The 14,923-nt window shown below is 38.0% G+C and overlaps 1 protein-coding gene across 2 annotated transcripts in view; it reads left to right on the top strand.

The window, feature by feature from the left end:
• Positions 1–14,923, top strand: part of TMC3 (transmembrane channel like 3) — a 305,047-nt gene that overhangs the window by 89,814 nt on the left and 200,310 nt on the right. For both annotated transcript variants that reach the window (XM_048955795.1, XM_048955803.1), the window contains exon 2: positions 2,777–2,839. The gene's annotated coding sequence lies outside the window, so the exon portion shown is untranslated. The remainder of the gene's footprint in view (positions 1–2,776; positions 2,840–14,923) is intronic.

Genomic DNA, 14,923 nt, shown 5'->3' with positions numbered 1-14,923 from the left:
ATGAAGTTTCTCAGTATATGTGTAGAACACTGAGGTTATATGAAACATATGTAGAAGCTGGTAGTAGGTCTATAAGAGTTGTATTACTCTACCAGAGCTGTGACCATGTCACTGGTGGCCCACTGGAAGTGCCCTGCTTTTCTGAATGGAAGACTAGTCAGTCATGGCATAACCTTGGAGCTTTTCTCGTAGCATGGTGCAATATAAATGCTTTCTTATATGTAGGCATCTATTTTGAGGTTGGTACTGAGCTGAATTTCCTATGAAAACCTCATGGTTTTGGGTGGTTTGTTGTTAAGAAGAGATGAGGTATGCAGTCTTGTGCTCTCTCAACTCTGAGACAAGGAATAAGTTGAGACCCCTTTGGAAAAAGCCAGAGCACAGAAGTTGTCATGGTTAATCTCTAGCATGGTTTGTAAAGTCATCATAAAATAGGTTTTGGGAAAAGGCTGTCGAGTTTTTCTGTGATAACTTGGGGAATCGTGAGCTACCCAAATCTAAAATGTACTTGCCTTGGAGTTTGTCTGGATAGAAACTGAATGAAATTGAGTTACTGTGTAGTCTTATGAATTTTGTCATGGTGCTTTGCTGTGGGATTCTGTCCTTTTAACATGAGATTGAATCAGCTGAGGCCTTAATTATCCCCACGTGAGGCTATTTACAAAATAAAAGCATGCTTTAAAGCTTTTATGGCAGGAATACTGAAGAACTTTGTGATCCCTTTGTGAACCCCTCTCCTGCATGTTAGCTAGTGTGTTCCTGCTTCTGCACCTGTTTCTGTTGAGCACATGCCGTTACTTTCATAGTCTCAATGTTGCTGTATAATTTCAAAAGTTAATGCTATTATGAGGAAATAAACGTAGAGCAGAAAAACAAGATGGAGAGGTAAGTTCCCTCTTCTGGGTGAGGGAAGTGAGTTACTTCCATATTGCTGGTCTTAAAATGCCAAATTAATACAAGTACACTTCCTGATTCTCATGCTAACCGTTCCATTGTAACACAGGACCTGTATCAGAATATGAGGTTACTCAGGAGTCTGCATAGCAGGTGGTAGATGCCTGCAAGCTGTTAGGTGTGCACCATGTGCTTGGGAGTACTCTACCTCTTGCAACCTTCTTCCCTGTGACTGCAGTTATCCCCAAACCTTTTCTGAAAAGGTGACTTTTAGTTCAACTCTGAGTTGCTTTCCTTGTAAGGTAAGCTAACTTTCCTTTCATCCCAGCTTTACCTTGAAAGGCCAATTTCTTGGTGGGATATTTGATGAAAGCAAGTACTACTGTGAGATGTTGGTTGGTTGGAGCGCTCCAGAAAAACACACAGTCCTTGACAGTCTGTGTCCTGTACTTGTAAACTGATGCCTCTTTGTGCTCACTGAGGCATGTTCACCTAACTTTGCTTTGGACTTCTTGAAATAAGTCATCCAGAAGTTAAAGGTAATATTTTGAAGATGAAAGAAAAACAAAATGCAGAAACCAAGCATGCTTATTTTCTGTATAATGCAATTCTACATTTTTTTAATTGCCAGTGAATGTGCAATCCAACAGCAGAATGTCTGTCTCTTTTTTTTTCTCCTCTCATTCATTTAAGTGAATACTGCTTTTCAAGAGTTAACTGAAGTCTGAGAATACCATTTGCAGCACTCCCGTTGTCTAGATGCAGTCCCTATAACAATGGATAAGTGAAAGGGCTGCTCTGCTTTGCTCTACAGCTCTTATGGTAGAGGTGGTTTTCAAAGGAAGGTGTTAAACGGTCTTGAGACCACAGCATCCTCTAATCTACCTCAAAGGCTTCAGGAGTTACGCAGTTTGTAAATGAAATGCCAGGGAAAGCTGATAATTGCTTTGCTACTGTCACTGCTGATTATGCTTTAAAAAAGAAAGTCGCTATCATTGTTGGGTACTATTGTATCTTTTTTAGGCAGAATGCATTAGGAATTTATTACATTTGAGCTGGTCTGAGTGAACAATAGATGATTTTTCAAAAGATCTTGCCAATGATCATTGTCATTTGCTTAAAAGTGCATCAAATTTGTAATATAGGTAGATATTCAATTGAGAATGTACGGCAGCATAATCCTTCTGTCTTCCTGACATCTTCAAACCACTTGAACTTTGAATCAGTGTCAAACCTGGCTATGGCTCTGTCTGAGGCCATGCAAGGCTGGGGCTGCTCCTGCAGTACAGCCCAACAGCCCCATGCAACACCAAACGTTGGTGTGATGCCTCATACTGTTAGGTGGGATTAGGTGTAGTGGTGGTAATGAGGATGAAGATGAGCATGTTGTGCTTTTCATGTTCAAAGCATGTTACACACAGTATCTAATGAATCCCTACTACAGCTGGGTTAAATACCACAAGTGGCTTTCTAGCTCAGCTGCTCTCATTATCAGCGTTTGGCAGGTGATGGGATATTCTGCATTTACTCCTGTGTTGATTCCTGTTGCGCTTAGCTGGAGTCTTGCTGACCTTGCCATGAAAGAAACCCTCAAAAAACATTTTCATCTGGAAGAAAATTAAAGGCTCAACTTGAAGCTGTGGAAAACCAGAGTTGGAAAAGTAGAGAAGCATAAGTCTTGTCTAAGTGACTGCCCTCAAGGACTGCATTAGAAAATCCCTCTTGGATTTTAAGATGATAGTTGTGAATCCTAAACACTCAGATCTTGGAAACAGCAGGTGTAATGAGCTTACCTTATCATCTATCTTCTTTCAACCTCAAAATGCCACTAGTGCTGTTAGCAGTTGAGACTGAAAGCTTTCTCTGCCTCTCTTCCCGTTAGAGCCTGATTTCTCTTCCTGGAGTTCTAGATGAAATGCAGCAGCAGGCTCTGAGACTGAGCAAGGTATGTCCATGAGGTGGTTTGTGGCAGTGTGTACTCGTGTTCAGTGTGGAGTGTGCTTGACTCAGGAGTTCACAAAGAAAGGTTGAGTGGGGTTTGGGAATATGTGTGCCTTGGAAGTGGGAATTCAGCTTCTCATGTTTGGAACTTCCCCACCATGCTTTTTCTCTGTAGGCAAACCTATTCTGTGAATTTTTGCACACTGTGAAGATTCAAGGAAGGCACTTCATCTCAAACTCTTTTGTTGCTGAGTTCAGCACATGGTGTCGTTCTATTGTCTTAACCTTCCAATCTCTTACCCTCACAATTTGTTTTTTTTTTCCACCTCTTATCTTTATCTCTGCAGACTTTAAGGGAGAAAATGTGCAGTGCTTACACCCAGCAGAGGACAGGGTGGGCTCAAGTATTGCTCCCGTACTAGCAGTATGTAGTTGTGCAAAGCAGATCTACCATAACTCACACCAGCCTTTGTGATGTGCATACAGAAGTCTCCCCGTGACATATAAAAGACAAATACTACCATGTCTTTGTAAGTAGTACAGACAAAAAGGTAGAAACTGACCCTGATATCTTGTTATGTGTTTTCAAATTAAATAACCAAGGAGCATGATATGTAAAATCCTTCAGTAAGTTGTTTTGACTGTGAACTGCAGTGTCTCTCGAAACTTTGCAGCCCTTTTACAATGGAGCCTGCCTGGTAGTTACACTACTCAGCTGGACAGCACGTTGCTTCCTGTCCCACTTGTCCCAAAATGTGTGCAGCAGTGGAAGAGCCTTTCTAGGACTCGTTAAATGCATGTGCAAATAAAGGCACTGGGAAATCTTTTTTTTTTTTTTCCCCCAGTTAAGATGTTGGTACTTCTGGTGCAGGTATATTTTGCTTCTGTGCTAGTTCTGCTCATGTTTTCTGCCTGTAGTTTTAGGGGATGTGAGGTGGAGGCAAGTGGCTCTAAGATCCAATGCGGAGGTTTGGGTCCCAATCCTGCACTTGCATCATTTTATTTGCAAGCACTTGTACTATTTTTTCTGCAAGGTAGCCTTTTGGGTCTAAAAGTCTTTTAAAAATTGGGGCTTGAAGGGTGGTTCTTGTTCAGTGGGAGCAGGAGTCAGCCTTAGCCAGGTAAGAATTTTTTCCTAATATGGCTGCTTTAATAAGGGCATATTGAATCATCAGTTTTTAAGCTAAACTCCCTGTAGAAATCAAAGAAGAGTTCTGCAGAGCAATCGATAGTACAGTATGACCCATAGGTACTGCGTGTCTTAGAAGATTGAGCTGCTCTTTTTGCAACTTGGCCTCTTCCCCACCTCCCCCATTTTTTATTAAAACAAAGCAAAGCATATGCAATATCTTTGGAGCACGTATTTAAGCATGCCATCTGATAGCTGAAACTGCTTCATTTCCTTTGGCTGTGGTGGATAAGTTAGCTCCACATGAAGCTTCGCCTCCTGCAGTCACCAGAATAGCATGTGAAATATTTACCACTTTAATTGTGTGAGGCTTCATTGAAATCTTATTTTCCTGGCTATGTGTCACTTAGAGAGGCAGCACTGAGCTATTGCTGCAAATGAGAGCCCTGACAGACAGGGAGCATGGCACTTGTTTAACAAAGAACAGCATGCAGGCTCACATACCATCATGCTTAAGGCTATAATTCCATTTTCTTCTGTAGGTTTTGTTTCATTGCTTTAGTGTCTGCAACATGAGCTTTTAGTATTCAAGTGAAAAAAACTCAAAGCCTGCCAAATGCAATGTCGTGTGCAAAATAATTTAGGTTTTGCATAATAGGCATTTGCTTATTTTTTTCAACTTGAATGAGATATTCAGTGAATGTACAACATTTTTTTCTTTTAAACCAAAAAAAGCCACAAAAACTCACTCTTAAGAAAATCTGTATGTTTTTAACATCCCTGGTTGTGAGTTTCTGATGAAGAGGAAAACTACACTTGCATACAAAGCCTATTGTTCAACAAACAGCACTTCACATGGCACAGTAAAAGAAATACATCCTCCAGGCAAAATTGTTAATTTTTCTTTAATCATATTAGCAAAACGTGGCCTTTTCACAGGGGTGAGAAGCAGCTTTCCATGGCAAATTGTTTTCATGCTTCCACAGCCCTTATGTTTAGTCATGAAAAGACTCTGATATGAAAAAAATGCACACAACTTGTCTAAACCTAAATTAACCTAAAACCTAAATAAATCACTGCTTCAGTCAGTAGCTCACGTCAGTTGCTTTGGGAGAGCCCCTCAATGGATGGCAGGATTTTCATTCTTTGCAGGAGCCACAATACCTGTTTCAGGTAAACTCAGTCAAGTATGTGCATGAACTTACGTGTGGCCTTTCTACCTTATATCCAAACTATTTCTGTAACTTCACTTGTTTGAGTCTTAAATGTGATTCCAAACTTTAGCATTGACTAGGAACACAATTACCAAAATCCTAAACCAGCAAACAACAGCAACAAAAACAAAAAGCCCCAAATGCTGTTTTCTATTATTTCTCGCCTAGATAGAAAGCTGAGAGTGGGGTTGAATTTCTTTTTTCAGATGCTACTTCCATCTTCAGCCTAGCTTTTCAGATGCATTTAGTTTGTATTGAGCTCAAATGATTCCCTTTGTGAATGGAACGTGAAATTTGCTGAGACTCAACCATCATCACTAATTCTTTCTCCTACTTTGACATGTTTATAATTCATTTTGTATCTTGTACACTTTACTTTTGGAAGCATCTTAAATTAATCTGTCTCGGTAGAAATTATAGGGTGAAAATAAACTTCACCTGTGTTCTGGCAAGAATAATGATGCAGCATATTTGACTGAGAATGTCAGTATATATACCCAGTGCTGATAGGAAGTTTCTTCAGTAGTTATCTGTGCATAGCTGTAGACTAAACAAAATTACATGTACTATCTACAGCTAAGATAGAAATATGCTGGAAAACACTCAAAGCTTAAAAAACTGTTATGTGCAGTGTTTCAGTGACAGGTTGGGGAAACTTGCTTTGTATGGAGACTTAAAAGTCATTTATCTTTTACTTCTTTCATGAAGGAGTTGGATTTTTCATGATGCACCTTTCTATACTAATAATGTAGAACATTTTTTTTCCTGCAGTGGGTAAACTTTGAGGTTAATTATATGAATACTTTGTCATACAGATAAAATGGTTTTGTCTTTGTGTATCCAGACAACGGTGTTCTTACTGACTTTGCTTATGCTAAGGTTTAAGAATCCAGGTAAATCAGAAATGTCAAGCAGTGCATGAGATGCAGCTTTAGTGAGTGTGTGTACTGAAGAGCATGTACTCTGAAATTAAATAAAAATACAGGCTTGAAGTGTGAATCTGTTCAAAGAAAACTAACTAAAAACTTCACTCTGATTCCCAGTAGTTCAGTAACTTTGTTTTCATGCAGTGATTATCTCTTGTCCTTTTAAAATGTTCTGGAGTTACTGCTACTTTTGTTAATCTGTCTTTAAGCATGCAATCATACACAGATGTATACTTGTGAATTAGGATGAAATTGAAAAGCTTTGGTTGATAGACTTGTAGCAAAATAATCAAAGTTGACCAGTGTGATCCAGTTGGCATTTTAGTTAAGCACTTGGGTCTGCATCAAGGCAATGGTAGAGGCTTCTGCTTTATTACAGCAACAGAAGGTGCAAAATAAGGGTTAATCAGTAGAGGCTGAATGGCTTTGGTGCCCTTGAATAGAAGGCACCTGGTTTTCTGTTTCTGTGCTTCAGTGATGAGCAATTGGTGCTCGCATTCATTTAAAAAACAAACAAAAAACCCATGAAATACCCAAGCATCAGTTGGATAAAAGTAAAGTGTGAAAAGATCCTAAGGGTTAGTGAAAATTGAATGCAGTGATATCATGACCATGGAGATAAAGCTGTTAGTAGGAAGTACATGACTATGTTGGCAAAGCAGCTGTGGGTAGGGTAAGTTGGCAGGACCAAGTAAGATGTAAGGAATCTTTGGGCAATGTAGTTGTAGGTGAGATGCCTTCAGTCTTGTGTCAGGCTAATAAAATAGCATAAAATTAGAGGAAATACAGCATTTTGCAGTAATGTATCTTGATTTGGAGGGCAATGAACAGGAGAAGGAGAGAGACTTAGAAGAAAATAATTGCAGAAAGGAAACAATCCACAGAGTTTTTTAATACTTCATTAAACAAATAAATTTATTTCCTAAAATTAGGGTTTTTTTCTTTATAGTATCTTTCTGCTGTGTTTGAAGCGGTATATCGGGGCATTATAAAAGTTTTATATACAGCAGTCAGCTAGATTATGAGAGTTCCAAGATTACTGGAAGTAATCTTACAGTGGCTATAAAGATATCCATGTTATATGATGTTCTGTTATCAGCTAACATGGGTGAAGAGGTTTGCACTGTGTAACATGCAGGAAAGAGCCCTAGTTCCTGGCTTGCTAGAGCTTAACAGTGCAAACTGTAGATATGTATCAGCAACTCTACAACGTCTATGCCTTCTAGTGATGAGAAATTTGATTTGTGATTGACATGAGTTGCAACAGTGTTAACTGTAATAGGAGCTCAAGAAAGTTTATGCATATATGTATGCACTTCAGATGTCCAAATCAAAGAATAATTATTGTACCAATATGGAAATAGAGAAGGCTCCGTATAACATATTAATGCACATGTTTCAGCAAGATGTGTAAAACATCTGCAATTATGAATGAATGGACTCATTATTCTGCCATGTGCTCACTGTGCTGAACAGAAAGTAAAAAATAAATCTTTGAGACGCTTCTATCATTTCCTTTTTCATCAAGAATTTACATCTGGAATCCTCATGGAATCTTTCAGAATACCCAGCCATGTAAAATGATCTGCCTGACTAATACAGCTATTACATTACACTGGTTATGGCTTTCTTATGGTTTAATTGTTGTAGCCCCTGTAATGTTAGCCACTGGAATGGGGAGATGCTGATCTTTGTCAGATGACAGATATTAACCTTTTGTTAACCCTGGTTCTTGTCTTCTGAAGGAGGTGCTTTCTTAAAATGAAATGAGTGGTCTTTCACCCTGGTTATTAAAAATTTGAATTCTTTAAAACTAAATAATAAGTTTTTTTGTTTGTTTGTTTTTTTTTTGTTTTTTTTTAATTTTATTATGAGGCAGTCAAACTATTATGCTTCAAAAAACAAGTCAGGAAGGTGTCATGTTGTTTTAAGGACTTGCTACATTTTCATCTTGCAATTCTGTTTAACTTTGAGCCAGATGAATAATCCTGAAATAGCTTTCTCTGCTTCCTGTCAGACACATGCTTTCATTCTGCAGAGAGCAGCAGGAGGCCTTTTGCTTGTTTGGAGCAGTGCTCATAAATATAAAATTGTAAAATTGGACTGGACGCTGCAGTTTAGACTGAAGAATGAATGTGAAGAGATCACACAAATTGATCTCTGTTTCCAGAACACATAGCATGAGGACTACCAATTGCCAGGCATGGAGCTGCACTGTGGTGTAAGGCTGACTTTCATCACTTAGGGTTTCATGTGAGGACAGTATAAGGAAAAGAATGTTTAGTGAGTACTTGATGACAAAGTGATGGGTAGGTTCTTCCAGAACAGGGTGAGATTACCTCAAATGTTAAAAACAAAACCAAACATGTAGTGCCCATTTGCCCAGTATGTTGAGACTTTCAGCAAGAGTTTGAATAATTTGTGTTGTCTAATCTGTATAGTTAATAAAGCACTAGTTTTTTCAATGTTAAGTCTTGTGATATACTGTATATGAAAGCATTCACTTGAATCAAAAGAATTAATTTTCCCAAACTATTCATAAAGGAGGAAATAATGTAACGACATGGACAATTCCAGCTATAAGAGAGATTATGGAGGATGGACCAGAGATGAGTGAGATTCTTCTGTAACCAGTGTGGAGCTGTATGTTAACGTATAACTAGCCTGAGCTAATTGAGATTGTGTTGTAGATGAAGAATGATTGACCAGCTGGTCTCATGGTGGAGAGCTGGTCATGTATATAACTCATACTATGTGTATGTTTGGTGCTATGAGTTACATTGCACAATATGTGAAAAGTTAAATCCATTCTTGGAGTAGAAGTAAGAAGAAGAAGTAAGAACACTAAGAGATAAAAAGGATTTGTATTAGACCACAGGGTAAGTGCAACAGAGAAATAAGAGTTTGTGTTTCCTGAGCTTCAAATGAGAGATTTCTGCACTGTCTTTACTTACACTGTTTGTTTACTAGCCCATCTGGGAGTAGATGAGAATGTCTTCCATGCTGACTTGATTTTTGGTTGTGTAAATTGATTTTTATTTTGTAAATGAAGCTTGAAATAGACTTGGATTTACTGGGGAGATTATGGGGATGTGAGGCCAGTGTGTGTATGTGCTGTGTGAGGTCCTGTCCGTGGGATGTAATATGGTGATATGGCTTCTGCCCACTCCCAGCACGTGACCAGAGCTTCTGCCTCTGGGTGAATGTTCCCATTTCTCAGAATTCACGTATTCTGTGTGTTTTGTGTCCAGCTTTGGAAACTCACCCTGAGAATGTAAGAGAATGGAGCTTAGTAGATGGCTATCTGGCACTGTTCCAGACTAGTATTTCAAAAACTGATTGAGTAGAAACTATTTCAATAATCTCATTCTTTTCAGTGTATGATAGCTTGTTTTAACATCAGCTGAAATGAAACCTCTGTATGCAAACTGTCCAGGTTTGAGCTCTAGGTACTGATTTAAATTTGTATTATGGAAATTAAGACACATTCAAGGATTGAAGACAAACTAACTTGCTTTTCTTCTGAGTATCAGGAACTATGTATTTTGAGCTTTGGGGAATGGATCACGTTCACCACTTCATTGCTAGCACTCATAACAGTTTAATAAAAGGTGTTTCCTTCCTCTTGTCATCCAGAAAATTAGTGTCTAGTAATGAAACAAAACAAGTGGACAGTAGCGTGCATAGGTGTATGTGAAAAGGTACATATTGTGAACACAAAGAAGGAGGAGATTGCAAGGAGAAGCCTGCTTCAGATGCTAATGATTTGAGAAGGGGAAATATTAGAATTATTTTATTATGCTGTAGCTTTATGCTTAGCCTGCCTCACTGTGGCAAAGGAACAGCCTTAAACTTAGACGCAATCAAGGTACAGCAAATTAAACTGCTCTTATGAACAAAGTCTCTCTGGTGGAAACAAATCTCCAGAGCAGTCCACTACTTTGGAGGATTTTGATCCTTTAACGAGACAAAAAGATAATTAGGGAAGGCTTCAAATTGAAATAAGATGACATATAGAACAGTGGTCGTGCAGTGGGAAATTAAAGCTCTGTGAGAAGTATGCCAGAAGTTCACATTTTAATGAGAATTTTTCTGACGTTTGGGAAGATGTTCTGCACTTTCAGATTCTAAGGAAGGTCTCTGAGTAAACAAGACAGAAATGTGGCCTGTCCTGAAGGAACAGTAGATGTAGATCAGATTGTGTTGCTCATTCAAACGGCTCTTGAATAATCTCAGTATACATTAAGCTCTTGTAAAGCCTTTGATTTAGGTAAGAGGCCCTTACTTAGGGTAATGTACCTAATGAATGATGTAATACACACTGATACCAAATGTAAATTTCTCATAAACACAGATGAATATTTACCATGTTTTCTTAAGGAAGATCTCATTTAATTTGTTTATACCAATGAAAAACTATGAAAATCTTCAATTAAAAAAATGAAGAACAAAAACAAAGCACTAACCATAATTGGAGAAGTTTTGTTACATGATTTGTCTGAGATCTGACATACTGAATGTGAAGACATGCCCACTGAGTTTACATTTGATGTGTATTTCTTATGTTGTTTTATTCAGTTGTTTTAGGGAGCTAATAGATGATGGAGTTGATAATCCATACTGTTTTGGCATAATTATTTTAATAACAGCCTTCCTTCATTATTACAATATCAAAGACTTTGTGGCTTAGAATCTGAAAACACAGATTTACATGTGTCACCGTTTTATTGCACTGTTTTACCTATGTCCTGCAAAGAGCACATTTTTTTTTTTTTAGCATTTCAGTAAGTATGGATGTAAAACTTCACAACAACCTAGGTTTTGGTGATCTTGCTTTTGTGGCAGCTATTTAGAAGAAAAGATTTCTTCCAAAAATACGGCAGGAATTCAAAGATTCTTTCTGTGGGTGAAAGATCTGATGGGATAATAGAATTTTGTGGCGGTTCAAAATAAACTATGCAATAATTTATTGAAAAAGGAGGGAACTGCTCAAGCGGGTCCTTCTGTAAGAGAGCAAAGGGCAGCAAAACCTGTATGTCTGAACTTGCTGGATTCTAACCGGAAAAAAAACATTGAACAAATGCTTGACCTAAAGTCAGCTAATTCAGTAAAAAGACTCCTGATGATTAAAATGTGTACCAGATGGTGTATGCTGAAAAAGGTGAAGGCAGCAAATGTGACTGGCGGCCAGATTGAAGGTCCCAGATGCTGAAGCTGAGGATTGATCCAGTTGTTTGCTGACATGGGTTGGAGGAGTCTAATGGTGTGTTATGTACACAGCTGCTTGCAACCATAACAGCCACAGAAAGTGCATGTGCTGGGGGAGTTCTTGGGCTTAGTTTGGAGCCTATTACAAGGCAAAGAAAGATAAAAACAGAAATGATCAAGGCTGCAATGAGGAAATGATGTGTTTAGTTAGCAGTTGTTTAGATTTAGATTAGGTTATTCCTTGGTTAAAATTCAGGAGTTTTCTCTAGCCTCAGGTACTTTGTATACCTATAAAATAGGCCTCATGACGAAATTGGGTCTGTCTTCAGGAAAGGATTCTGTAGCTACTATTTTTTCTGATTAAAGGGCAGGAGAAAAATGGACTGTTGCATTTCCTTTACATTGGACTTGTAAAATTTTAATATGCTACAAGTAGTGCAAAGGCTGCAGCCTACACGTGGAAGTGGCAACCGCTTCAAGCGGCCATGGAGCCTACTTGCACCACATGTTGTCCCCACAGTGTGACAAACGCCTTTGCCAATGAGCTCTTTTCTGAACAGAATGCAGAGCTCCTTCCTCAGGGGAGCAGGGAGGGTAGGAAGGGGGCTAATGCAAGTGTGGATAAAGAGTTAGGCAGGGCTGTGTTGAACTAGCACGTTAGAGTAGAGGTTCTTAAGTGAAATCCTACTCCCTGAACTCTCCCAAGTGTTTTTTCATCAGAGGAACAGAGGACCATTCATACTCTGCCAGATCATGAGGAAAGAGAGGCACTTGAGCGTGTGCGCATGCACTTGTTTTTTTTTGTGAAACATCAGTGGTGATCACAAGGAAGGAGGCATGTAAGTTCATGTAGGGTGTGTACATAGGTGTGTGGTTTTTCTAAGTTGTGAGAATTGGGTTAAAAAACACGAAGATGTGATAAGAGCTCAAATGTCCTTAATCATATGGCAGAGTCCTTAAAATCTCTTCACAGGTGACTTACAAGTTAGGATCAATAAATGGTTTGGATGTATGGTTATTCATACTTATAAGGTACTTTGCTGTCATTCTGTTGACATAGGGCATATGAATCTCATTTGATGGGCTGTCAAACAAAACAGAGTTTGTTCCAGAGAGTTTTTAAAAACCTCTATTATGGCAGACTAACAAACCATAGGAAAATAATCTGTATTCCAGAAACATCCAAACAACAGCTTAGCTCTCTGAATATTCAATAAATAAGTTGTCTTTTTAATAGTTATTATGTTCAGTATCAATGGCTGACAACTGCTGTCACCCCACCGAATTGTGCTAAATCCTCCTAAACAAGACACCCTTGCAATAAAGCTTCACTTGTAATCATTTTTTGGCAAGTGCATCTTACAATTGTTATTATGCTAACTGCTCACACTCGTGTACAGCATGAGGTGCCAATGTTTTCAGTTCCAACCATTAGAGATGTGGTGATAGAGAAGGCGAACCCTTATTAATTCTGAGAGATTTGCTTAATTGGGATACAATGTGAAGATTCTCAACAATAATAACAGATGATGGGGAATAAATAGGCACTGCAGGAGAGAGGCAGTTTCTAGTGTGAATTTCCCTTTGCTTCTGTTTAATTGCATTACATACTGTGGGAAGTATCTGGAGTATGCATTTTCTAGTTAATTTTTCTTGACTGCATCCATCTAGCTACTGCTCCTGGACATTTTAATGCTTGATAATACAGTATTTGCATATGACTACACATCTATAACTGTCATTAGAACCAATTTACACACATGATTTGGTTCTTCAAGTGCCAATGTCTGAATTTTATTTAGAGATAGGAATAGGGTCAGGAAAGTTTAATTGATTGTATAATGCAATTGAAAAGGCTGGCAGGGATCTAGGGCAATTTTGGTACATCTGTCTTTGAGTCATGAAAAATAAAGCACACAACAGCTGTGATAACAGCAGGATTATGATTAGATATACAGCATTCATCGTCAGATTGAACATGGACTGGAAAACAATAAGGAGGTAAATAAGTCTGTTTTGATAACACTACAAGAATTGTGAGTAGGTCTTATGCACCCTTTACGAGTTTATACGTAAATTCCAAGTTGAACAGAAATAAATGAAATCTGCATTTAGTTTTTTTTTCTAGCAAAAAAACCCATGTATTCCTCAAAAATGGAGCTTGTTGCCCAGCAGTAGAATTCTGTAGCTGAATGTTACATCCTACTTATTATGTTGCAAGCTGGGTGAGCAATTCCTGCTCCAAAATTGCAACTTCCTGCTCTTGATTTCTGCTTAAAAATATGGGAAATATTTATGATTTCCTCTACCCTATACAGGGAATGAGTTTGTCTATTTTGCTTTTTGTGTATATATGTATGTGTAGTTAAAATAATTCCTTCAGGAACAAGTGCAATGAGCTATGCAGTGCTCCTTCAAACCAGAAGACTGTTCAAACTTGTTACATGCTTAAAGGTAAACTTGTCATATTTTTCTTTTATTTGCTTTAGGCTTTGCCTTGCGGGACACTTACACTTCAGTTACTTTGCATGTGAATGTCTCCTGACTGAAACTGATATTAGTTTAAATCTATGGACTACTGCCCAATTCATATTATGTACTTCTGAGAAGTACCTCAATGAGTATATCTAAAAATTCAGTTGTTTGCAATCTGAAATGGTTTCTTAGTTACAGAACTGATTGTAAAATATGAGGAAATACTAAATATTCATGGGATTAATTTTTATATTGTTTTTAGTTAAGTTTGTAATTTGATAAAAGCTGAAGATATGAAGGGTGTCTAGATGAACAAGGTTATTTTAGAATTTTTGCATCTTTTGGAACTTTTACATTCCATTGAGTTAAATTTGGTTGGATATAACTTGGTAACCAGAAATGAACATATTCCTATTTCATACAGCATATGAAATAAATTTGAAGAATAATGCAGGACTTCAGTACTCATTTATACTTACTACTTAATATGAAAGTAAACTCATAAAAAACTGGATGATAAATAATGACACTTTTCCAAAATTAAAGTACTGGGTTGTTTTCTGTCTGTATGAAATGTGGTATGGCAACTTAGGAGCTAATACAAAATATTATACAAAATAATGCAAAAATATGCAGCCCAGAACTGCTTCCTTATCCACAGGTAATTGGTTAACAAATTCACTTAGGATCAAACTATAAGGCTGATATCAGTAGAGTTACTAAGATGTTCTGCTCCAGTCTAACTCTGCATTGTGACACTGACTTTGCAAGAACATTTTCACTTCTGAGAATTGTCAGCAACCGCCCCACGTGGTATGAAGCAAGTTGATGCCTTGGGATCTGTCACTTATTTATCAGAGATATCCAAATCACTGCTTCATTTAGAAGTATGTTTTGGCACGGAAAAACACCAACTGTGGAGAAGTATACTTGTATGCCAACTTTTTTCTACCTATAAGTGTTAGTGCAGTAACAACCATGTCATAATCAGTGTTCAGCAGATGCACTATTGGTTTAATTCCTGTGGGCTCTGGAGTGTTTTGTTTCAAATATTTTGCATGAACACCTTCATTTCCTGTTGCAAGTACGTACAAAACTTCTGCAGGGCAAAAATATGCTGCTTTACTGAAAGATAA

Source organism: Lagopus muta, chromosome 10, assembly GCF_023343835.1.
Source record: "Lagopus muta isolate bLagMut1 chromosome 10, bLagMut1 primary, whole genome shotgun sequence".
In the NCBI taxonomy this organism is placed as follows: Eukaryota; Metazoa; Chordata; class Aves; order Galliformes; family Phasianidae; genus Lagopus; species Lagopus muta.
Note: the sequence above shows the minus strand (reverse complement) of the source record. Positions and strands in the feature narration are given on the sequence as shown.